At 38.5% G+C, this 26,896-nt stretch overlaps 1 protein-coding gene across 4 annotated transcripts in view; it reads left to right on the forward strand.

Moving 5' to 3' along the window:
- Positions 1–26,896, forward strand: part of EML5 (EMAP like 5) — a 160,773-nt gene that overhangs the window by 3,481 nt on the left and 130,396 nt on the right. The window lies entirely within an intron of this gene.

A 26,896-nucleotide genomic window follows, 5' to 3' on the forward strand; every position in this document is an offset into this window, starting at 1 on the left:
TTAATGTTTCCAGATATATGGTCAATATTTCCCAAACTTGACTGATCAACAGAATCAGGAGCTTTTTGCCAGTTTAAGGAGCTCCTTAAAGGCTAGAAACTTTGCCAGTTTCTAGCCTTTTCATCAATGTGCTAAGCTAGAATCCTCTAGAGCTGGATCCCAGAAATTTGTTTTTCAAACAGTGCCCCAGATGATTCTGTTTAGGAAACATGTTGCCAATCTGTATCGCAAAACATGCACGCATAGAATTCTTAAATAAGCAGTTTGAGAAATGGGTAGAAACCCTGCCCTCAAACCTGATACCAGAATTTTCTTAAGCATTGTGTAATATCTAGAAGCAATACTTCAGAAAGTATTAGATTACATACAGATTTAGTAAAATGTCCCTGTGTTTAAGTAACTAGAATTGGTGACCTGAACTTTCACAGACTATTTAATAATTCTGTTCTGTAAGATTTCACTTTATGTACTTGGATATCAAAATATTTATGGTTGTTTTTCAAATACTGCACAGTTTAAGAGATAAAATTAAGATGTTTTCAGTCAAAGGTTTGAATTATCCAGAATAATAGTTCAAATTGTCATAAATGTACATTAAATGTATCTTTATTATTTACTTGGGGAAAAGACAAATTTTACATTTGTGTTATAATAACTTTTCCTTTATTATTTTATAGTGTCTAATATATAGATAACTAGTAAAATATATTTGGATATAAATTAAGGAAAACATGGTAAATAAATTCTTTGAAGCTATTAAGAAGTAATAGTTTCTTAGAAACTATTAAGAAATAAGAATAGTTTCTTAGAAACTATTAACTTACTGTTCTTTCAAGGTCTTTTCACTCATCAAAGAAATATTTATTGAACATCTTTGTGGAAGGATCCCAGCTTTAACGTATTAGGAGTTTAAGACACTATCAGTCAAGTAAAGAATCACTTAGAATACTGTGTGTACTGTGGATAGTGGTATGTACATGGGCGCATAACAGTTACAGTGATGCTACCTAGTGAATAGAATACGTAAGCTGTCTGGATCTTTAAGGAAAACAGAGAAGTCGTCATCAGAAGAAATGAGTGAAGGCATAGCATTTTGAGATGAGGTAACATCATATGCAATCGTCTTATGTGAAGAGAAAATATCTGAAAAAGTTGTTTGTACTCACTATCTTCAGTTCTTTTTCTCCCATTCAGTCTTAGCTCTGTTCTATTTCACCCTAGCAACTCTTGTCAAGGTCACCAGTGACCTCCACAGTGCTATATCCAGTGGTCAATTCTCTGTTCTAATTTTATTTGATTTATCATCATTTGCCACAATTGGTTATACCCACCTTCTTAAGACACTTTCTTTTTTTTAAAGATTTTTTTTAATGTGGACCATTTAAAAAATCTATATTGAATTTGTTACAATATCGCTTCTGTTTTATGTTCTGGTTTTTTGGCCCCGAGGCATGTGGGATCTTAGCTCCCTGACCAGGCATCGAACCTGCACCCCCTGCATTGGAAAGCGAAAACTTAACCACTGAACTGCCAGGGAAGTCCCTTAAGACACTTTCTTAATTGGTGTCTGGGACACATCTTAGTGTAAAAATAGGTATTTCTTGCTTTATTCTTTCAGCAAATATTTATTGAGCACCCATTAGTATTTACCAGGGACTATTTTTAGCACTAGAGTTATAGTGGTGAACCAAGCAGGTGAAATTCCCAGCCCTCATGGAACCTGTATCTACTGGGGGGAGATAATAAACAAGGTAAATTTCATATTTATATACATAATAAATATGTATATAGTGTGTACATATTATCTATTATTTTTGTATATATAGTGTGTATATCTATCTATATCTATATAGTATGTAAGGGCTAAGAAAAAAACAGGAAAGTGAGATAGAGACTACTGGGAAGAGTTTAGATAGGTGTTTGGATAGGGTAGCCAGGAACGCCTCACTGTAAAGTATACATTTAACACTTGAGTAGAGACTTGGAGGTGAGGGAATGTGCTGTGTGGCTATGAGGGAAGGACATTTCAGTCAAAGGGACTATCGAGTTCAAAAGCCCTGAAATGGAATGCCTCATGTGCTTGAGGAACAATGTGAAAGCGTGGCTGGAGTGCAGTGAATTCACATGAAAGTAGTAAAGAAATGAGGTCTGATGAAGTAATGGTGGTGGCAACAGATTGTGTACGACCTTACAGGCTTTTGAGAGGATTTTAGCTTTCCCATCTGAGGGAGATTAGAAGCCATTGGAGCAATTTAATCAAATTAGTGACATAATTTGAGTTAATGGTTTAACAAGGTCACTCTGGCTCCTATTTTCATGACAGACTGAGGGAGAGGGACAGGATGGAAGCAGAGAGACCACTTAGGGGACTGTTCTAAGACATATTGGTGGCTTGGACCAGAGTGGTTACAGTGGAAGCAGTGAGAAAGGATTAGATATATTTTGAAGATAGAGGCAACATGATTTACTGATGGACCAGGTATAAATTGTGACAGAAAAGAAAGATCAATGGTGATTGCAGTTTTTGGCCAGAACACCTGAAAGAATAGAGTTGCCAATTACTGAATTAGCAAAGACTGGCAGGAGCAAATTTTCTGTTTTGGGAGAAAGGGAAGATCATGAGCTCTTTTAGAAGTGTTCTGTTTTAGATGCTAATAGACAACCAAGTGGGGTTGTACATTAGGCAGTTGAACATGCATGTCTATAATCCAGGGAAGCATTCTGGGCTTTGAGTGTTATTAGCATCTAGATAGTATTTAAAGCCATGAGCCTGGATGAGACTACTGAAGGAGTGAGTATGGATAAAGAATCTGAAAAATGGATTACGGCAGCCCTCCAACATTTAAATATAGGGGAGGTGAAAAAGAACTGACAAAAAAGTGGCTAGAGAGGCAGGAGGAAGACCAAGAGAGTGTGGGGTCATGGAAGTCAAGTAAAAAGAGTTTTTCAGGGAGAAGGAAGTGATCAGCTGTATCAAGTAAGGTGAGTAGAGCTTCACATTAGTGGAGATGTTGGCTGTTTTGCAATAATTACATTGTAATCACGAGGCTGTCCAGGAGACTGTGTATGTTCAGGTGATCAGGGAACAAAGAAAGAAGTCATCAAAATGAGTCATGTCATTATTAGTATGCAAAACTGGCCTCCTTGAAGATTTGCTCCAGCAGCTTCTAGTTTGCTTGGTTATTTAAAAAATGGCAGCTCTAGATCCCTGCTGTTCAAAGATGTGGTCCTTAGACCAGCAAGAAATGCAGGTCTCAGACCCTACCCCAGGCCTACTGGATTAGACTCTGAATTTTAACAACGTTCTCAGGTAATGTTTTGGGTTTAAAATATTAAAGTTGTGGGGTTTAATATCAAAGTTTGAAAAGCACACTCTCGATCAGTGGTTTTCAGTGTGGTCCTTTAACCAGCAGCATTAGCCAGTGCATTTAACCAGTGCATTAGCACTTAACTAGGTGTTAGAAATGCAGATTCTTGAGCTTCACCCCAGACCAAATCAGAAAATCTAGATGGGGGCCCAGCAATCTACTTTAATCACCTACATGTGATATTGATGTATTCTAAAGTTTGAGAACCATTGCTCTAGATTCTTGATTTTCAAACCTGGCTGCATATTAGAATCACTTGGAGAGTTAAAGCAAACATAATAAAACCACCAACGGCTGAGTCTCATCCCTAGAAACTTCAATTTAATTTATTTAGGGTGGGTCTCAGGTATAGTTTCTTTGTTGCTGTTTGCTTCTGTTTTTAAGCTTCGTAGATGATTCCAATAAGCAGCCAGGGTGGAAAACCACTGCTCTAGATATAGAAGTAATCCGTGGTAGTGGGCTGGGAAGTCAAACTCAAAAAACTCAGGGCCTACCCAAATTTATTCATTTACTATTATGCATTATATCACAATATTGATCATTTACCAAGTATTGAGACCCCTTTAAAAATTTGGGCCTATTACCTAAGGTCCATTTGGAGATTTTTTATCAAAAAAAGCAACCCTTTGTATTGTTTTCCATTAATGGATCTGCCGTGTCATCAGTGGCTGAAAACATGAAAAGACAGATACTTTGCATCATCAGTCCGGAAAAATGCTTACTCACTGGGGACCTGGAAGGTTCACTTAATGGGCAAAATTATGTGCATCCTGGATGGTACCAACTGAGGTGTAACTCCATGCCCCAGGTGTTGATTTCAGCAGACTCCTAGATCAGTTGTAGTGGGTTTGGGCCAATGATTTGGACCATGGAAAGCCCAAGATTGTCCATTAATAAATTTCCATTTTGGAGCCAGGATCTGCAGTCAGAAATAGACCAAATATCCAATATGTTAATATTTGAAGAAGCATCTAAACGCCCCTCAGAAGGACAGATCATCCCCCCTCTATGAAATTCTAAAGTGGACATATTCACAAGGACAGTTGAAATAGCACCCTAGATTCATGTCCAATGAGGGCAAGGTAGCTGAGACTGCGTGTTGCCACTGACAGCTGACTGGCTTCTCTTTAGGCCAGCAAGTGTCCTCCAAGTGTCTTCAGTATGAATCAATATTCTGAAACAGTATAAGAACTGGCAAGGGGTTACACCTAGCCAGTGTAAACAAGCTGCCTTGGCTGCAGTGGTATCTATTCTAATTATAAGGTGGCACATGGTATCACCATATTGGCCAAAGACAGCAAGAACTTGTATGAAAGGCTTAATAGATCCTGGATTTCCTGTCTACAATATCGCCCTCTGTGTATTGGATTATTAAAAGATCAAGGGAAATATAGTGCCCACCTTACAACACTGGCGTGCATATCCATCTGTATTAGTAAGCATGGCAGAAAAATACTAAAAAATTCTTGGAATGAGGGGATAGGCAATGGGACTGAAGATGGACATTGGACCCTGGATCTAGCGGTTTTTGAGGCCACAGGCAGGCTCAATTCATCATAACACCACTAAATTCTAAAAAAAATTTTGTTTTGGGATGGGTGGCTCATAATGCTGGATTGGCTAATAAGAGGTTGTGATTGTAGGAGGTGTTAACTCATTTCACTCTAAAAGTTACCTTGTTCTTAACAATCAGGGAGAGATACCTGATTTTAGTTTAATACAGGGGCTGGGGATATAGAAACAAAGCAAAGAGGTTGGATGTGAGGTCAGAATTCCGGATTGTATCGTTGCCAAGGTATAGATGGGTGTTCAACCTCTCAATGGAGCCCAAGAAAGGGAGAGGTCATAGTCATGGGTGCTGGAAACATGGAATGTGTGGCAGAACAGGAGCACCTAATTGAACTTAAAGGCCCAGAAATAAATTTTTGTTAAGAGAAGTGTATATAACCTGTTCCTCAAATCAGTTAGAAGAACTGAGATGCACGGTTGCCATAGGTCTCTTTGTTGAGGAAATCCTGCTGCTCTTTCTGTTCCTGGGAATCACGTACCTATCTCACCTCCCAACCAAAGAGGACATTCATTCTTTATCTTTTTTTCATTACTATGAGAGGACTTTCTTTCCTGGTCAGGAATACAGTACTAGACACTACTGCCTCTGGTGTGGAAGCTCACATTACATATTCATTTCAGTCTATGGAGAGTAATGACAATTGCCACAGGCAGTTACTCCTAAGAATTTTGCAATTTTTACTCAGTATGATGTTGCTTGTGATAATATTAAATTAGCCACAAGATGATGGTGTAACCAGGTCTAACCACCTCAGTGTCCATATTTTTACAGATATTAAGGTTGATCAGGAAGCAGGGTATAATTCCCAATTAGGAGTGGAAAGTGGAAGGCTATTTTAAGTCTTAGAACATAGTTGACAACTAATTACAGAGTCCACAGACTGGTCATCATTACCTGGTTGCAGTGTGACTTTTCTAATTATTACTTAACCCGTGGACAATGTATATAACACACAAAGCACCAAAGAGGGTGGCACTACTGACATGGTAAGAAGTTTTACCGGAGTCTGGATGTTAGATTTAGATTGCAAGTTGACATGCACCTGCAAAAGACAATTTTTGCAGCATACAAAGAGACCATGTAGGATTCTGAAATTGACATAATAGGGAATATGAGAGGTTTGGTAGGTCCCCTCTTAGAGGGTGGTTATTATATTTTAAAAATTATTGATACATATTTATAATAGAAAATAGAAAAATATAGAAAAAGGAGAAAAAATTTACCCACAGTCTTGTAACCTAGAGATATTACTATTGTGTTTTAGATTATTTTTTTTGAAGTCTTTATGATACATGTATCATACGACTTTAAGACTTTATTTTTTTAGAGCAGTTTTAGGTTTACAGCAAAAGTGAGAGGAAGGTACAGATTTCCTATATTCTGCTGCCCCCACACATGCATTGCCTCCCCATTATCAACATCATTCACCAGAATGGTACATTTTATCCAAAGATGAACCTATATTGACACATCATAATCACTCAAAGTTTATAGTTTACCTTAGGGTTCACTCTTGGTGTTGTACATTCTATGGGATTGAACAAATGTTTAATGACATATATCCATCATTATCATATCATACAGAGTATTTTCACTGCCCTAAAAATCCTCTGCTCTGCCTGTTCACATACTGCCCCTCCCTGCAACAACTGATTTTTTTTTCCTTTTTTTAAATTGGAGTTTAATTGCTTTACAATGTTGTATTAGTTTCTGCTCTACAGTGAAGTGAAGCAGCTATATGTATACATATATCCCCTGCCTCTTGGACCTCCTTCCCACCCCCGCATTCCACCTATCTAGGTCATCACAGAGCACCGAGCAGAGCTTCCTGTGCTTTATAGCAGGTTCCCACTAGCTATCTATCTTATGCATGGTAGTGTATGTAATTACTGACTCTGTAGTTTTGCCTCTTCCAGAATGTCATATGGTTGGAGTCATATAGTATGTAGCCTTTTCAGATGGCCTTCTCTCACTTAGTAATATGTATTTATGGTTCCTCCATGCCTTTTCTTGGCTTGATAGCTCATTTCTTTAGTGCTGAATAATATTGTATTGTCTGGATTGACAATTGTCTTTGACATTGTCTTTCACAGAGCAGAAGTTTTTTATTTTAATGAAGTCCAGCTTATCAGTTATTTCCTTCATGGATCCTGTGTTTGATGTTATAACTAAAAAGGCATCACCAAAACCAAGGTCATGTAGGTTTTCTCCTGTGTTTTCCAGGAATTTTACAGTTTAACATTTAGGTCTCTGATTCATTTTGAGTTAATTTTTGTGAAAGGTATAAGGTCTCTGTCTAGATTCATTTTTTACATGTAGATGTCCAGTTGTTCCAGCACTGTTTGTTGAAGGAGACTATCTTTGCTCCATTGTATTGCCTTTGCTCCTTTGTCAAAGATCAGCTGATTATATTTATAGGGGTCTATTTCTGGGCTCTGTATTCTGTTCCATTGATATATTTTGTCTACTCTTTTGCAAATACCATATTGTCTTTTTTTCCTTCTAATTTTATTAAGTTTTATTTCTCTTACAAGTGGAAGTTTGTGTCTTTTGATCACCTTCATCCAATTCCCCCCCACTCCCCCCCCGCCTCTGGTAACCAGAAATTTGGTCTCTTTTTCTATGAGTTTGTTTGTTTTTGAAGTATAATTGACCTGCAATACTATGTTAGTTTCTATTACACAGCATAGTGATTTGATATTTCTATACATTTCAAAATGATCACCATGATAAGTCTAGTTAATATGTGTCACCACACAAAGATACTACATAGTTATTGACTATATTCCCCACACTGTACATAGCATTCTGTGCATGTGTGTGTGTGCACGCATGTGTATGTATGATTACTTGAAGTTACTGATCTCTTAAGTTCAAACTCATTTTAACAACCCTGCATTTTTACCCTCTCCCCGCATGTTTACTGTTTTTGACATCATATTTTACATCTTTTGTTTTATATCTTTTGTGTATCCCTTAACCACTTATTGCAGATATAGATGATTTTATGACTTCTGTCTTTTAATCTTCTTACTATGGCTGATTTACTACCTTTACTGTATATTTGTCTTTACCAGTGAGATTTTTTCCTTTCACAATTTTCATCTTTCTAGTTGTAGCCTTTTCTTTTTCACTTAGAGTTGTCCCTTTAACATTTCTTGTAAAGCTGGTTTAGTGGTGCTGAACTCTTTTAGCTTTTGCTTGTCCATAAAACTTTTGGTCTCTCCATAAAATCTGAACACAAGCTTTACCAGGTCGAGTATACTTGGTTGTAGACTTATCCCTTTCATCACTTTAAATATATCATGCCACTCCCTCCTGGCCTACAGAGTTTCTGCTGAAAGGTCAGCTGATAGCCTTATGGGAGTTCCCTTGTACATAAATTGCTACTTTTCCCATGCTTCTTTTAACATTCTCTATCTTTAATTTTTATGTCTTGATGTGGTCCTCTTTGGATTGATTCTCTGTGGGACTCTCTGTGCTTCCTGGACCTGGATGTCTGTTTCCTTCTCCAGGTTAGGGAAGTTTTCAGCTATTATATCTTCAGATATGTTCCCTGCCACTTTCTCTCTTTCTTCTCCTTCTGGGACCCCTGTAATTCAAATGTTAGTATGCTTGATGTCTCAGAGGTCTCTTAAGCTGTCCTCATTTCTTTTTATTCTTTCTTCTGTTCAGCTTAAGTGATTTCTACTACTTTGTCTGCCAGCTCACAGATCCATTCCACTGTATCATTTAATCTGTTGATTCCTTCTAGTGTATTTTTCCATTTCAGTTATTGTATTCTTCAGCTCTGCTTGGTTTTTCTTTATATTTTTAAACTCTTTGTTAGAAACTTTTAACTTCTCACTCTGTTCACCCATCACTACTTTGAACTCGCTATAAAGTAAATTGCCTATTTCCTGTCACTTAGTTCTTCTGCACCCCAACAGCACAATCCCCCCTGGTCACCAGAGCTGTATGCTCTAGGGGTGCCTGCTGCGTGGGCTGTGTGGGTCCTTGTCTTGTGGCACACTGACTACTATGGGAGTCTGGTAGGTGTGGCTGGCCCACACTCCAGTTAGTTGCCAGGCACTGCCTTGTGTAGAGGATGCTGGCCACTGGTGGGCAGGTCTGGGTCATGAGGCTGCTGACTGTGGCCCAGTGGTCCTGGGGCTAGTGCTAGCCCACTGGTGGTTGGAGCTGGGTTCTGGAGTGGGTATGGTGCTGGGGTCTTCCAGATATAGTGTCGGCCTGCAGGTAGGTGGGGCCAGTTCCAGACATAGCTGGCTGCAGGGTCTGGGGTGTCCCAAAGCTTGTGTTGGCCCACTGGTGAGAGGAGCTAGATCCTGGGACAGCTGGCTGAGGGGTCCAGAGTGTCTTGGAGCTGGTATCAGTCAGCTGGTGGCAGGGCTAGGTCCTGGGGTCTCTGGCTGCAAGGCCTAGGTGTTGCAGAGCTGGTGTCGGCCTGCTACTGAGTGGGGAGGCCCAGGGGATTCCAGGCTAGTGCCTGTTCACGGGTGGGCAGAGCTGGGGGTCCCAGAGTTTGTGTTTCTGCCCACTCGTGGCTGGGGCCGGAGCCCAAGGTATCCTGGGACTGTTGCGTATCCTCCGGTGGGTGAGGCTGGTTCTGGTGCTAGTGCTGCCCACTGGTGTGCATGGCTGGGTCCCGGGCCCTCTGGCAAACAGTGTTGGATCCCAGGGTGACTGTGGCTCAGGGGACCTTAAGGCAGCAAGCCTGCTGGTGGATGGGGCTGTGTCTCTGCTCAGCTAGTTACTTGGCCTGAGGCATTCCAGTATTGGTGCTGAAAGGCTAGTGGATAGGATTGGGTCCTGACACTAATAAGCTAGAAGGAGGGTTCAGAAGTGGTGTTTGCCAGCACCAGCGTCCATGTAGTAGAACAGCCTCCCCCAGATGACTGCTACCTTTGTCTTGTCCCCAAGATAAGCTCCAGTTGCCTTCTGCCTCTCTGGGAGGCTCTCCAAGATCAGTAGGTCAGTCTGACCCAGGCTTCTTTCAAATTATTGCTTGTGCCCTGGGTCCTCCTGAAGTGTGTGCGATTTTGTGTGTGCCCTTTAAGAGTGGAGTCTCTTCCCACAATCCTCTGGCTCTCCCAAAAGTAAGCCCCACTAGCCTTCAAAGCCAACGTTCTGGGGGCTCATCGTCCCAGTGCAGAAGCCCCTAGGCTGGGGAGCCTGATATGGTGCTCAGACCACTGGCTCCTTGGGCTGAACCTCTACAGTTGTAATTATCCTCCTGTTTGTGGGTCATCCACCTGGGAGTGTGGATCTTGACTCTGCCACATCTCCACCCTTCCTACTCATCTCATTGTGGTTCCTTCATTGTATATTTAGTTGTAGAAGATCTTTTCTGCTAGTATTCCCTTCTTTCTCATCAATAGTTTTGTGTAAATAGTTGTAATTTTGGTGTGCCATGGGAGGAGGTGAGCTCAGGGTCTTCTGACTCTGCCATCTTGGCCACTCCCCCAGTACCATACTATCTTGATTACTATAGCTTCATAGTAAGTCTTGAAGTTGGGTAGTGTCTGTCTTCCAACTTTGTTTTTCCTCTTCAATATTGTGTTGGCTTTTCTGGGTCTTTTGCCTCTCCATGTCAACTTTAGAATCAGTTTGTTAATATCCATAAAATAACTTGCTGGGATTTTGATTGAGATTGCATTGTTGGTTCACAACCTCACGAGTTCCCTGAGTGAAATTCTGAACTGACCCCCATACATAGAGGGCAAGGAGGGACTGAAGAAAGGCAGACCACTCCAGTTTGGAGGGTGGCAGTTTTAATAAACAAGGGAACTTACATACAAGGCATGTCTTGGGCAGCTGCATGACAAGTAGATCTCCGTACCCACCCGCCAGAATCTTAAGCATTTTTCTAGAGACCTTAATGGGGGTTCAGTCATGTATATAGTCCAGATGGTCTCAATAGCACATTACTGCCTCAAGGCTGTGTCCTTGAAGTGGCTCCTTGTATGAGAACAGTGGGCAGAATGGACATCCCATGGAGAGGGTAAGGAGCCTCTGATTGCCTGGGTCCATTTCTCAGGTCAACCAGTGGTCATGTCCTCTCAATGACCTCCTCCAACATGCAGATAAGTTGGGAAGAACTGAGATCTTGGTGGTACTGAGTCTTCCTATCCATGAACATAGAATATCTCTTCATTTATTTGGTTCTTCTTTGACTTCATTCATCAGAGTTTTGTGGTTTTCCTCATATAGGTTTTGTATCTATTTTGTTAGATTTATACCTAAGTATTTCAATTTTTGGTGCTAATGTAATGGTATTGCATTTTTTAAAATTTGTTTATTTTTTATTATTAGTTATCTTAGGATCTTATTAGTTATCTACTTTATACATATTAGTATATATATATCAATCCCAGTCTCACAATTCATCCCACCACCATGACCACCACCACCCCCACTTCCCCCCCTTGGTGTCCATATGTTTGTTCTCTACATCTGTGTCTCTATTTCTGCCTTGTAAACTGGTTCATCTGTACCATTTTTCTAGATTACACACATGCATTAATATACGATATTTGTTTTTCTCTTTCTGACTTACTTCACTCTGTATGAAAGTCTCTAGGTCCATCCACGTATCTACAAATGACCCAATTTTGTTCCTTTTTATGGCTGAGTAATACTCCATTGTATATATGTACCACATCTTCTTTATCCATTCATCTGTTGATGGGCATTTAGGTTGCTTCTATGACCTGACTATTGTAAATAGTGCTGCCGTGAACATTGAGGTGCATGTGTCTTTTTGAATTATGGTTTTCTCTGGGTATATGCCCAGTAGTGGGATTGCTAGGTCATATGGTAATTCTATTTTTAGTTTTTTAAGGAACCTCCATACTGTTCTCCATAGCGGCTGTGTCAATTTACATTCCCACAAACACTGCAAGTGGGTTCCCTTTCCTCCACACCCTCTCCAGCATTTGTTGTTTGTAGATTTTCTGATGATGCCCATTCTAACTGGTGTGAGTTGATAGCTCATTGTAGTTTTGATTTGCATTTCTCCAATAATTAGTGATGTTGAGCAGCTTTTCATGTGCCTCTTGGCCATCTGTATGTCGTCTTTGGAGAGATGTCTATTTAGGTCTTCGGCCCATTTTTTGATTGGGTTGTTTGTTTTTTTGAAGATTAAGCTGCATGGGCTTCCCTGGTGGCGTGGTGGTTGAGAGTCCGCCTGCTGATGCAGGGGACGCGGGTTCGTGCCCCGGTCCGGGGGATCCCACATGCCACGGAGCAGCTGGGCCAGTGGGCCATGGCTGCTGAGCCTGCGCATCCGGAGCCTGTGCTCCGCAACGGGAGAGGACACGGCAGTGAGAGACCCGCGTACTGCAAAAAAAAAAAAGATTAAGCTGCATGAGCTGTTGCTATATTTTGGAGATTAATCCTTTGTCTGTTGATTCGTTTGCAGATATTTTCTCCCATTCTGAGGGTTGTCTTTTCGTCTTGTTTATGGTTTCCTTTTCTGTGTAAAAGCTTTTAAGTTTCATTAAGTCCCATTTGTTTGTTTGTTTTTATTTCCATTACTCTAGCAGGTGGGTCATAAAAGATCTTGCTGTGATTTATGTCAAAGAGTGTTCTTCCTATGTTTTCCTCGAAGAGTTTTATAGTGTCTGGTCTTACATTTAGGTTTTTAATCCATTTTGAATTTATTTTTGTATATGGTGTTTGGGAGTGTTCTAATTTCATTCTTTTACATGTAGCTGTCCAGTTTTCCCAGCACCACTTATTGAAGAGACTGTCTTTTCTCCATTGTAACTCCTTGCCTCCTTTGTCATAGATTAGTTGACCATAGGTGCGTGGATTTATCTCTGGTTTTCTATCCTGTTTCATTGATTTGTGTTTCTATTTTTGTGCCAGTACCATACTATCTTGATTCCTGTAGCTTTGTAGTATAGCCTGAAATCAGGGAGTCTGATTCCTCAAGCTCTGTTTTTTTCCCTCAAGATTGCTTTTGCTATTCGGGGTCTTTTGTCTCTCCATACAAATTTTAAGATTTTTTTGTTCTAGTTCTGTAAAAAATGCCACTGGTAATTTGATAGGGATTGCATTGAATCCGTAGATTGCTTTGGGTAGTATAGTCATTTTAACAATATTGATTCTTCCAATCCAAGAACATGGTATATCTCTCCATCTGTTTGTGTCATCTTTGATTTCTTTCACCAGTGTCTTAATAGTTTCCTTAGTACAGGCCTTTTACCTCCTTAGATAGGTTTATTCCTAGGTATTTTATTCTTTTTGTTACAGTGGTGAATGGGATTGTTTCCTTAATTTCTCTTTCTAATCTTACATTGTTAGTGTATAGGAATGCAAGAGATTTCTGTGCATTAATTTTGTATCCTGCAACTTTACCAGGTTCATTAATTAGCTCTCTAGTAGTTTTCTGGTGGCATCTTTAGGATTCTCTATGTACAGCATCATGTCATCTGCAAACAGTGACAGTTTTACTTCTTCTCCAATTTGGATTCCTTTTATTTCTTTTTCTTCTCTGATTGCCGTGGCTAGGACTTCCAAAACTATGTTGAATAACAGTTGCAGGAGTGGACATCCTTGTCTTGTTCCTGATCTTAGAGGAAATGCTTTCAGCTTTTCACCATTGAGGATGATGTTTGCTGTGAGTTTGTCATATATGGCCTTTATTATGTTGAGGTATGTTCCCTCTGCCCATTTTCTGGAGAGTTTTTATCATAAATTGGTGTTGAATTTTGTCAAAAGCTTTTTCTGCATCTATTGAGACGATCATATGGTTTTTATTCTTCAGTTTGTTAATATGGTGTATCACATTGATTGATTTGCATATATTGAAGAATTCTTGTATACCTGGGATAAATCCCTCTTGATCATGGTGTATGATCCTTTTTAATGTATTGTTGGATTCTGTTTGCTAGTATTTTGTTGAGGATGTTTACGTCCATATTCATCAGTGATACTGATCTGTAATTTTCTTTTTTTGTAGTATCTCTGTCTGGTTTTGGTATCAGGCTGATGGTGGCTTCGTAGAATAAGTTTGGGAGTGTTCCTGCCTCTGCAATTTTTTGGAAGAGTTTGAGAAAGATGGGTGTTAGCTCTTCTCTAAATGTTTCATAGAATTCACCTGTAAAGCCATCTGGTCCTGGACTTTTGTTTGTTGGAAGATTTTAAATCACAGTTTCAATTTCAGTGCTTGTGATTGGTCTTTTCATATTTTCTGTTTCTTCCTGGTTCAGCCTTGGTAGGTTTTACCTAAGAATTTGTCCATTTCTTCCAGGTTGTCCATTTTATTGGCATAGAGTTGCTTGTAGGAGTCTCTTTGGATGCTCTGTATTTCTGCAGTGTCTGTTGTAACTTCTCCTGTTTCATTTCTAATTTTATTGATTTGAGTTCTCTCCGTCTTGTTCTTGAAGAGTCTGGTTAAAGATTTATCAATTTTATGTTCTCAAAGAACCACCTTTTAGTTTTATTGATCTTTGCTGTTGTTTTCTTTGTTTCTGTTTCATTTATTTCTGCTCTGATCTTTATGATTTCTTTCCTTCTATTAACTTTGGGTTTTGTTTGTTCTTCTTTCTCTAGTTCCTTTAGGTGTAAGGTTAGATTGTTTATTTGAGATTTTTCTTGTTTCTTGAGGTAGGGTTGTATTGCTATAAACTTCCCTCTTAGAACTGCTTTTGCTGCATCCCATAGGTTTTGGATCATCATGTTTTCATTGTCATTCGTCTCTAGGTATTTTTTTATTTCCTCTTTGATTTCTTCAGTGATCTCTTGGTTATTTAGTAATGTATTGTTTAGCCTTCATGTGTTTGTGGTTTTTATGTTTTATTCTGAGTAATTAATTGCTAATCTCATAGCATTGTGGTCAAAAAGATTCTTGATATGATTTCAGTTTTCTTAAATTTAGTGAGGCTTGATTTGTGACCCAAGATGTGATCTATCCTGGAATGTGTCATGTGTACTTGAGAGGAAAGTGTAATCTGTTTTCGGATGGACTGTCCTATAATTATCAGTTAAATCTATCTAGTTCATTGTGTCCTTTAAAGCTTGTGTTTCCTTATTAAGTTTCTGTCTGGATGATTCTGTCCATTGGTGTAAATGAGGTGTTAAAGTCCCCTACTATTATTGTTTTACTGTTGATTTCCTCTTTTATAGCTGTTAGTATTTGCCTTATGTATTGAGGTGCTCCTATGTTGGGTGCATATATATTTATAATTGTTATATCTTCTTCTTGGATTGATCCCTTGATCATTATGTAGTGTCCTTCCTTGTCTCTTGTAACATTCTTTATAAGTCTATTTTATCTGATATGAGTATTGCTACTCCAGCTTTCTTTTGATTTCCATTTGCATGGAATATCTTTTTCCATCCCCTCACTTTCATTCTGTATATGTCCCTAGGTCTGAAGTGGGTCTCCTGTAGACAGCATATATATGGGTCTTGTTTTTGTATCCATTCAGCAAGCCTCTGTCTTTTGGTTGGAGCATTTAATCCATTTACGTTTAAGGTAATTATATTGATATGTATGTTCCTATTACCATTTTCTTAATTGTTTCAGGTTTGTTTTTATAGGTCCTTTTCTTCTCTTGTGTTTCCCCTTTAGAGAAGAGGTTCCTTTAGCATTTTTTGTAGAGCTGGTTTGGTGGTGCTGAATTCCCTTAGCTTTTGCTTGTCTGTAAAGCCTTTGATTTCTCCGTCAACTCTGAATGAGATCCTTGCCAGGTAGAGTAATCTTGCTTGTAGGTTCTTCCTTTTCATCACTTTAGATAAATCATGCCATTCCCTTCTGGCTTGTAGAGTTTCTGCTGAGAAATCAGCTGTTGTATGTTATTTGTCATTTTTATATGACAAATGTATGTTTGTATGTTATTTGTCATGTGTTGTATGTTAATTGTATGTTATTTGTCATTTTTCCCTTGTTGCTTTTAATAATTTTTCTTTGTCTTTAATTTTTGTCAGTTTGATTACTGTGTGTATCCGCATGTTTCTCCTTGGGTTTATCCTGCTTGGGACTCTGCACTTCCTGGACTTGGGTGGCTGTTTCCTTTCCCATGTTAGCGGAGTTTTCGACTGTAATCTCTTCACATATTTTCTCGGGTCCTTTCTCTCTCTCTTCGCCTTCTGGGACCCCTATAATGCGAATGTTGGTGCATTTAATGTTGTCCCAGAGATCTCTTAAGCTGTCTTCATTTCTTTTCATTCTTTTTTCTTTCTCCTCTTCCAGGGCAGTGAATTCCACCATTCTGTCTTCCAGGTCACTTATCCGTTCTGCCTCAGTTATTCTGCTATTGATTCCTTCTAGTGTATTTTTCATTTCAGTTACTGTTCATCTCTGTTTGTTTGTTCTTTAATTCTTCTAGGTGTTTGTTCTTTAATTCTTCTAGGTCTTTGTTAAACATTTCTTGCATCTTCTCGGTCTTTTCCTCCATTCTTTTTCCGAGGTCCTGGATCATCTTCACTGTCATTATTCTGAGTTCTTTTTCTGGAAGGTTGCCTATCTGTACTTCATTTCGTTGTTTTTCTGGGGTTTTATCTTGTTCCCTCATCTGGAACATAGTCCTCTACCTTTTCATTTTGTCTGTCTTTCTGTGATTGTGGCTTTCGTTCCACAGGCTGAAGAATTGTAGTTCTTCTTGCTTCTGCTGTCTGCCTTCTGGTAGATGAGGCTCTCTAAGAGGCTTGTGCAAGCTTCCTGATTGGAGAAGTGTTGGTGGGCAGAACTGGGTGTTGCTCTGTTGGGCAGAGCTCAGTAAAACTTTAATCCACTTTTCTGCTGATGGGTGTGACTGGGTTCCCTCCCTGTTGGTGGTTTGGCCTGAGGTGACCCAGCCCTGAAGCCTACCCACTCTTTGGTGGGGCTAATGGCAGACTCTGGGCGGGCTCACGCCAAGGAGTACTTTCCAGAACTTACGCTGCCAGCGTCCTTGTCCCTGCAGTGTACCACAGCCTCCCCCCACCTCTGCAGGAGACCCTCCAACACTAGAAAGTAGGTCCGGTTCAGTCTCCCATGGGGTCACCACTCCCTTCCCTGGGTCCTGATGCACACACTACTTTGTGTGTGTCCTCCAAGAGTGGAGTCCCTGCTTCCCCAAGTCCTGTCGAAGTCCTGCAATCAAATCCCACCAACCTTCAAAGTCTGATTCTCTAGGAATTCCCCCTCTTGTTGCCGGACCTCCAGGTTGGGAAGCCTGACATGGGGCTCAGAACCTTCACTACAGTGGGTGGACCTCTGTGGTATAAATGTTCTCCGGTTTGTGAGTCACCCACCTAGCAGCCATGGGATTTGATTTTATTGTGGTTGCGCCCTTCTTACTATCTCATTGCTGCTTCTCCCCTGTCCTTGGATGTGGGGCATGTTTTTCATGAATTCCAGTGTCCTCCTGTTGATGATTGTTCAGCAGTTAGTTGTGATTCCAGTGCTCTCGCAAGAGGGAGTCTGGTATTGCATTTTAAATTTCAAATTCCATTTGTTCACTCTCAGTGTATAGGATAGCAGTTAACTTTGTATATTAACTTTGTGTCCTGCAACCTTGCTATAGTTGCTTTTTAGTTCCAGAAATTCTTTTGGCTCATCCTTTTGCATTTTTTTTACATAGATGATCATGTCATCTGCGAACAAAGACTGTTTTATTCTTCCTTCCCAGTCGGTATACGTTTTATTTCCTTTTCTTGCATTATTGCATTAACAAGGCCTTCCAGCACAGTACTGAAAAGGAGTGGTAAAAGGGGGCATTCATGACTTGCACCTGATCTTTGTGGGAAAGAGTTTCTCACCATGAAATATGATGTTAGCTGTGGGGTTTTTGTAGATACTCTTCATAAGGTTGATATGAAGTTCTGTATTCCTGGTTTCCCTTGAGTTTTTATCATGAATGGGTATTGGCATTTGTCAGATGCCTTTTCTGCATATATTGATATGATTGTGTGATTTTTATTTTAGTCCATCAATATGATGGACCACATCAATTGATTTTTTAATCATACCTGGGATAAATTCCACATAGTTGTCGTGTATAATTCTTTTTATACTTTTTAAAATTCGATTTACTAATATTTTGTTGAAGATTTTTGCATCTATGTTTATGAGAAGTACTAATGTGTGGTTTTCTTTTCTTGTGATGTCTTTATCTGGTTTTATAGTATTAGGGTAATGCTGGCCACATAAAATGAGTTAGGAAGCATTCCCCCTGCTTTTGTTCTCTGAAAGAGATTATAGAGAATTGGTATAATTTCTTCCTTAAATGTTTGGTAGGATTTACCAGTGAACCCATCTGAGCCTGATGCTTTCTGTTTTCAAGGTTATTAATTATTGATTCAACTTATAGATACAGGCCTATTGAGATCATCGATTTCTTCTTGTGAGAGTTTGGCAGATTGTGTCTGATACATGTATTCTAAAGTAATTAAGGTTACATTATATGTAAAATCTTGGATTCTCTGCTTTTTATTTAACATTATAGCATAACTTTTCTCCAGTACTGTGAAAAATCACATTTTTAATGACTGCATGAGAGTCCATCCTGTGATTGTACCATAATTATTTAACCATTTCTAAATGTTGGACATTTAGGTGGTTTTCAGGTTTTTACTGTTATAAGTAAGGATTCAAGAACAAAAAAGCTACATAAGGATTTTTCTGTATTGAGGATTATTTCATTTTTAAAAATTTCTTTTAACACTAGCAGCTCCTTTGGAAATTCAGTTAAAAAATACTGATTGAATACCTGCTGTGTGCTCATTATTGTTCGAGGCGCTTAGGGTATAATATGAAGAAAAAGGGGAATCCTCTGTCCTAATGAAGTACACATTCTAGTGGAGGAGAGTAAGATAATAAGTGCACGATAGTAATTTTAGACAGTGATAACTACATATAAAATAGGGTAATGGAGTAGAATATGTTAGGATGACTAGGAAGGTTTCTCTAAGCAAGTTACATTGACCTGAAGCATGAATGATATGAACGACGCAAGATTTGGGAGATCATTCTAGACAAAGACCTTGCGAGTATAATGAGTTTGGCCTTTTCAAGGGACAGAAAGGCCGGTGTGGCTGGAGTGTGGTGAACAAAAGGGAGAATAGTAGAAATTGAGGTTTGAGAAGTAGGTGAGGGTATATCTTGTAGAGCCTTGTAAGTGCCAAGTTAGATAGTTTGGATTTTAGTCTAATTGTAATAGGAAGCTGTTGGGGGATTTTAACTAGGTGAAATTTATATTCTTTTAAAAGATCACTCTGGCTATGTTAAGAAGACCCTAAAGGGGAGCAATAGAGGAAGAAGGGCAGGTGGCTCAGATTAGGGTTGTAGCAGAGAAGATGAGGGTGATGATAGAGTCAATAGGACAGGCTAATAGAATGTGTGTGATGAATAATAAGAAAGAGAGAGGTGGTGAGAATTAAATTTAGATTCTTGGTCTGAGCAACTGAGCGGATAGTGATGCCATTTACTAAGATGAGAAGTGGATTGGGGGGTAATTAAGGAGGAAAAAAATGCTGGATGTGTTAAATGTGAGTTGCCCATGACACATCTGTTGCTGTTGGCTGGAGATATAGATTTGGGTGTTATCACTATATATGTGCTTTTAAAGTCATGGGATTGGATGAAATCAGCTGGGAAAGGAAGGGAAGACAGCCAAGACAAGGCCCTCAGACACTTTCGCATTGAGAGGTTGGGTGTGGAAGATAGGGCCTAGCAAACGAGACAGAGAAGGGTGGGTTAATAGATTATGGAATCAGGAAAGCCTAGAGAAGAAAGTGTTTCTAAAAAGGAAAGAGTGGTCATTTGTGTTAAATACCGTTGAAAAGTGTTGGAAAATAAGGACATACAGTTGACCATTAGATTTGACAGGGTCACACATGACCTTGAAAACAACTATTTTAGTGAAGGAGAAGTGGTGGAAGCTTAGTTGGAATATGTGGAGAAAGTAAAGGGAGTGGAAAAATTGAGACAACTCTTTTGAGGCGTTTTACTGTGAAGGGTCAAGGGAGTGTTTTTCACTAAGTATATTTGAGTGTTAATAGGAATGACTCAGTAGTGCGGAAGCAATAATTCCAGAAAACATAGCTCTAGGAATAAAGTAAATAAGTTTCCTTTACTTGAAAGTAAAGAGAACGGGATCCAGAGCACAAGTGCAGAGTGTGTGGGTTAGAGACGTTTCTTCCATTTTACAAGAGGGAGGGCAGAGTCAGCTGTAACTGTTGCACTTAGGTTAGTGAATTTGTTGAGGGCAAAGTAATCTTCTCTAATTCCATCTATATTTATTCATTGAGTACAAGGCAGCTTTATCAGCTGCAAAGGAGGAAGTTGATGGTGGAGGACTGTGCTCATGAGGAGCTTGGAGGTTGAGAGGAAAACACAAAATTTATCAGCTAAGGGTTTAAAAGGACTATGTTACAGTGTAAAAATGCACATTTAAGATTTGTGAGCATAAATTTAAAGAAACTGATGCACAATTGTGTATAAGAAGGGAAATATATGAAAATAACTGTCTTGAAGGAGACAGCCCCCTTTATGTTTGTTTATTGTGTTACTACTTTATAGTTATGATAAATTTAGAGATTAAATGCTTAAAATAACTTATGTGATTGTCAGATCTGATGACAGTGCTCTTACCTAATTTCTAATATTCAGGAATAGTAATAGGAAAAGGAACTTAAAAGGAATCTGTTCTTTCCATGTATTTCAAATGATGATGTCACAATATGGATGGGTAGTCACCTACGTTTTAGGCTAGGAATACGCCTTGAAATGGTTACTTCTACCATCTTTCTCCCAAATCAATCTGTAGCATTGTTGAGTACCCCATATGTTCTGCAATTTAGTAGGCAATATGTGGGATAAAACTTAACTCTAATATATTAAGTTAGCTTCAAGATTTTTGGAAAAACACTCCTGCTTTCTTTCTCATTAAGAAACTTGGAGCTATCAGAAGAGAACTTTCAGATTCCCCCCATCCATCAGCAATACATGCAGCTCCTTCCTCACATTAATCCCTCTACTTGTGCACAAATCCCACCCTTTTTTCCCTGTTCCAGAAATTCTCTCTGTCTCCTGTATCAATGTTTTTGATGATTTTTCTACTGGATGATTTCTGTGAGCATATAAAATATGCTCAAAAAATAGTCTTTTCAACAAGTAATGTTGAAAACAGTTAAATATCCATATGTGGAACAAAGTGAACCTTAGCTATATTTCACCATATACAGAATTTAACTCAAATTGAGCCATATATCTTAAATGTAAAAGCTAACACTATAATATTTCTGAGAAGAAGTATAGGAAATAGGGCATAAAAAGTGTGACTTCCAGAAAGGAAAATTATGAATTGAGCCTCATTAAATTTAAAACTTTTCAAACTTCCAGGTAACTGAGAACAGAGGCAGGTATGTAGTAACCTCACAGAATCTTTTCCCTAAACAATGCAGAATTCACTTCACAACTATGATGTTTCTATGCAAAACCCTAGTCTCACCATTATTTAAACAGAGAATACCAAAACTGAAAAAATAACTATAAGTAAAAATAGAAAAACAAATTCCAACCACAGTTTCACAAGCTTTCTCCTCTCCACTGCTGGGCTTTACAGGGAGAAGCTTAACCTAAAAATCTGAAAAAATATCTGGACTGAATACTATAAGAATGAAGACAAAGATAACTGTAGATAATGCTATAATCTGGTTAGTAAAATTGTTTCTCACAGGGCTAGCAATTCTGAAACAGCTTTATATATACTAAAATTAAATAAATAAATAGACTTCAGATTATGAGAGCCTAATAAGCCTTCCACTCTTGGAGGAAGAAATTATACAGGTATACTTCAGAGATACTGCAGGTTCAGTTCCAGACCACTGCTAAAGCGAAAACAGCAGCAGTTAGTCATACGAATTTTTTAGTTCCCAGTGCATATAAAAGTTATGTTTATACTATACTGTAGTCTAAGTCTGTGATAGCATGTGTCTAAAGAGACAATGTACATACCTTAATTTAAAAATAATTTATTGCTAAAAACGCTAACCATTATCTGAGTCTTCAGTGAGTCATAGTAGTAATATCAAAGATTGCTGATCACAGACCACCATAACAAACATATAATAATGAAAAAGTTTGAAATATTATGAGAATTGCCAAAATGTGATACAGAAACACAAAGAGAGCAAATGCTGTTGGAAAAATGGCACTGATAGACTTAACACGATGCAGGGTTGCCACAGACCTTCAATGTGTAAAAAACGCACTATCGATGAAGCACAGTACAACAAGGTATGCCTGTAAATAAGGAAAGAACCTTATTTACAGGCATACCTTATTAAATGAACCCTGTGGTTTTGGATTAAAATCGGAGGTATTGAGATATCATCTCACAGCGGTCAGAATGGCCATCATCAAAAAATCTACAAACAATAAATGCTGGAGAGGGTGTGGATAAAAGGGAACCCTCTTGCACTGTTGGTGCAAATGTAACTTGATACAACCACAATGGAGAACAGTATGGAGGTTCCTTAAAAAACTAAAAATGGAACTACCATACGACCCAGCAATCCCACTACTGGGCATATACCCTGAGAAAACCATAATTCAAAAAGAGTCATGTACCAAAATGTTAATTGCAGCTCTATTTACAATAGCTAGGACATGGAAGCAACCTAAGTGTCCATCAACAGATGAACGGATAAAGAAGATGTGGCACATATATACAATGGAATATTACTCAGCTATAAAAAGGAACAAAACTGAGTTATTTGTAGTGAGGTGGATGGACCTAGAGACTGTCATACAGAGTGAAGTAAGTCAGAAAGAGAAAAACGAATACCGTATGCTAACACATATATATGGAATCTAAAAGAAAAAAAATGGTCGGAAGAACCTAGGGGCGAGATGGGAATAAAGATGCAGACCTGCTAGAGAATGGACTTGAGGATATGGGGAGGGTGAAGGGTAAGCTGGGACAAAATGAGAGAGTGGCATGGACATATATACACTACCAAATGTAAAATAGATAGCTAGTGGGAAGTAGCCGCATAGCACAGGGAGGTTAGCTCCGTGCTTTGTGACCACCTAGAGGGGTGGGATACGGAGGGTGGGAGGGAGGGAGACGCAAGAGGGAAGAGAAATGGGGACATATGTGTATGTATAACTGATTCACTTTGTTACAAAGCAGAAACTAACACATCATTGTAAAGCAATTATACTCTAATAAAGATGTTAAAAAAATAAATAAAATAAAATTGGAGGTATCAGTATGAACTCATGGGGTTTTGTTTTTAAAGGTTATATTCTATAGTTATTATAAAACATTGGCTATATTCCCCGTGTCTTGTAGCTTATTTTATACCTAATAGTTTGTACCTTTTAATCCTCAACCCTTATATTCCCCCTCCCCACCTCCCTCTCCCCTCTGGTAACCACTAGTTTGTTCTCTATATCTGTGAGTCTGCTTCTTTTTTGTTATACTCACTAGTTTGTTGTATTTTTTAGATTCTGCATGTAAGTGATATACAGTCAGTATTTGTCTGTCTTTGTCTGACTTACTTCACTTAGCAAAATGCCCTCCAAGTCCATCCATGTTGCTGCAAATGGCAAAATTTCACTCTGTTTTATGGCTGAGTAGTATTCCATTGTGTATGTGTGTGTGTGTGTGTGTGTGTGTGTGTGTGTGTGTGTGTGTGTATAAAACACCTCTTCTGTTAATGGACACTTAGGTTGCTTCCATATCTTGGCAATTGTAAATAACGCTGCTATGTGAACATTGGGGTACATGTATCTTTTTGAATTAATATTTTTGGTTTTTTTGGATATATACCCAGGAGAAGAATTGCTGAGTCATACAGTAGTTTATTTGTAGTTTTTTGAGAAACCACCAAATTGTTTTCCACAGTGGCTGCACCAATTTACATTCTGACCCACAGTGTACGAGGGTTCCCTTTTCTCCACATCCTTGCCGATATTTGTTGTGTTGTTTGTTTGTTTTTTGTGGTACACAGGCCTCTCACTGCTGCGGCCTCTCCCATTGCGGAGCACAGGGTCCGGACGCGCAGGCTCAGCGGCCATGGCTCATGGGCCCAGCCGCTCCGCAGCATGTGGGATCTTCCCGGACCGGGGCACGAACCCACGTCGCCTGCATTAGCAGGCGGACTCTCAACCACTGTGCCACCAGGGAAGCCCTGTTGTGTTGTTTTTGATGATAGCCGTTCTGACCAGTATGAGGTGGTACCTCACTGTGGTTTTAATTTGCATTTCTCTGATGATTAACAGTGTTGAGCATCTTTACATGTGTCTGTTGGCCATCTGAATGTCGTCTTTGGAAAAATGTCTATTCAGGTCTTCTGCCCATATTTTGATGGGGTTGTTTGTTTGTTTTTAATGTTAAGTTTATATATTTTGGATATTATCCCCTTATCAGTCATATAATTTGCAAATATTTTCACCCATTCAGTAGGTTGTCTTTTTGTTTTGTCAGTGGTTTCCTGTGCTGTGCAAAAGCTTTTAAGTTTAATTAGGTTCCTTTTTTTATTTAATTAAAAAATTTTTTATTGGAATACAGTTGATTTACAATGTTGTGTTAGTTTCAGGTGTACAGTCCATTTATTTATTTTTGCTTTTATTTCCTTTGTTTTAGGAGATGGATCCAAAAATATACTGCAGCGATTTATGTCAGAGTGTTCTATGTTTTTCTCTAGGAGTTTTATGGTATCTAGTCTTACATTTAGGTCTTTAATCCATTTCAGTTTATTTTGTATATGGTGTTAGAGAATGTTCTAATTTCATTCTTTTACATGCAGCTGTCCAGTTTTTCCTAGCACCACTTATTGAAGAGACTGTCTTTTCTCCATTGTATATTCTTGCCTCCTTTGTCATAGATTAATTGACTGTAAGTGCATGTGTTTATTTCTGGGCTCTCTATTCTGTTCCATTGATCTGTGCACAAATCCCACCAGTACCATACTGATTTGTGCCAGTTTTTGTGCCAGTACCATACTGATTTGATTACTTTAACTTGTACTATAGTTTTAAGTCAGGGAGTCTGACTCCTCCAGCTCTATTCTTTCTCAAGATGGTTTTGGTTATTTAGGGTCTTTTGTGTCTCCATACAAATTTTAAAATTATTTGTTTTAGTTCTGTGAAAAATGCCATTGGTATTTTGATAGGGATTGCATTAAATCTGTGGAATGCCTTGGATAGTATAATCATTTTAACAATATTGATTTTTCTAGTCCATGAACGTGGTATCTCTTTCTATCTATTTGTGTCATCTTCAGTTTCTTTCATCACTGTTTTATAGTTCTAAGTACAGGTCTTTTACCTACTTAGGTAGGTTTATTCCTAGGTATTTTATTCTTTTTGATGCGATGATGAATGGGATTGTTTCCTTAATTTCTCTATTTGATACTTCGTTGTTAGTGTATAGAAATGCAACAGGTTTCTGTATGTTAATTTGTATCCTGCAACTTTATCGAATTCATTGATGAGCTCTAGTAGTTTTCTGGTAGCATCTTTAATATTTTCCATGTGTAGTATCATGTCATCTGCAAACAGTGAAGTTTTACTTCTTGTTTTCCAATTTGGATTCCTTTTATTTCTTTTTCTTGTCTGAGTGCTGTGGCTAGGACTTCCATTACTATGTTGAATAAAAGTGGTAAGAGTGGGCATCCTTGTCTTGTTCCTGATCTTAGGGGAAATGCTTTCAGCTTTTACCATTGAGTATAATATTATTTGTCAGTTTGTCATATCTGGCCTTTATTATGTTGAGGTATGTTCTCTCTATGCCCACTTTCTTGGAGTTTTTGTCATAAATGGATGTTAAATTTTTGTCAAAAGCTTTTTCTGCATCTTTTGAGATGATCATATGGGTTTTATTCTTCATTTTGTTAATGTGGTGTATCACACTGATTGATTTGCAGGTAATGAAAAATCCTTGCATCGCTGGGATAAATCCCACTTGATCATGGTTTGCTAATATTTTGTTAAGGATTTTTTGCATCTATGCTTTTCAGTGATATTGAGCTGTAATTTTCTTGTTTAGTCATATCTTTGTCTGGTTTTGCTATCAGGGTGATGCTGGCCTCATAGAATGAGTTCAGGAAGTATTCCTTCCTCTTCAATTCTTTGGAATAGCTTGATAAGGATAGGTGTTAACTCTCATCTAAATGTTTGGTAGAAGTCACCTGTGAAGCTATCTGGTGATGGGCTTTTGCTTGTTGGGAGTTTCATTACTGGTAATTTCCTTGGGGGAAATGTTTATTCAAATCCTTTGTCCACATAAAAAATAGGGTTGTTTGTGGTTTTGTTGTTGAGTGGTTGTTTTTTTTTTTTTTTATTCTGGATGCAAGTCCTTTATCAGATATATGCTTTGCAAATATTTTCTCCCATTCTGTGGGTTGTGTTTTTATGTTCTTGATGGTTGTCCTTTGAAGCACAGAAGTTTTTAATTTTAATGAAGTCCATGTTATCTGTTTTTTCTTTTATCACTTCTGCTTTTGGTGTCAGATCTAAGGACACCTTTGTTTCATCCAAATTAAGTAAGATTTATGCCTATGTTTTGGCTTTTATATTTTGAGTGGATTTTTGTATATGGTTTGAGGTATGGGTCCAGATTCATTCTAGATATTCAGATGTCCAGCACCATCTATTGAAAAGACCTTTCTTATTAATGCAAAGGCAATTGACCATAAATATATCAGTTTACTTTTGGACTCTCAATTCTGTTCCATTGATCAGCATGTCTGTTTTTATGCCAGTGCCATACTGTCTTGATTACTGTGGTTTTGTAGTAAGTTTTGAAATTGGTATGTGTGAGTCTTCCAATTTTGTTCTTTTGCAAGATTGTTTTTACTGTTCTGAGTTTTAGAATCAGCTTGTCAATTTCTTCAAGAAAGGTAACTAGTGTTTTGGCAGGGATTGTGTTGACTCTGTAGATCAGTTTGGGAAGTAATACCATCTTAACAATATGGCCCTCCAAGAACACGAGATTTCTTTCCATTTATTTAGTTT

Source organism: Delphinus delphis, chromosome 2 (assembly GCF_949987515.2).
Source record: "Delphinus delphis chromosome 2, mDelDel1.2, whole genome shotgun sequence".
NCBI lineage: Eukaryota > Metazoa > Chordata > Mammalia > Artiodactyla > Delphinidae > Delphinus > Delphinus delphis.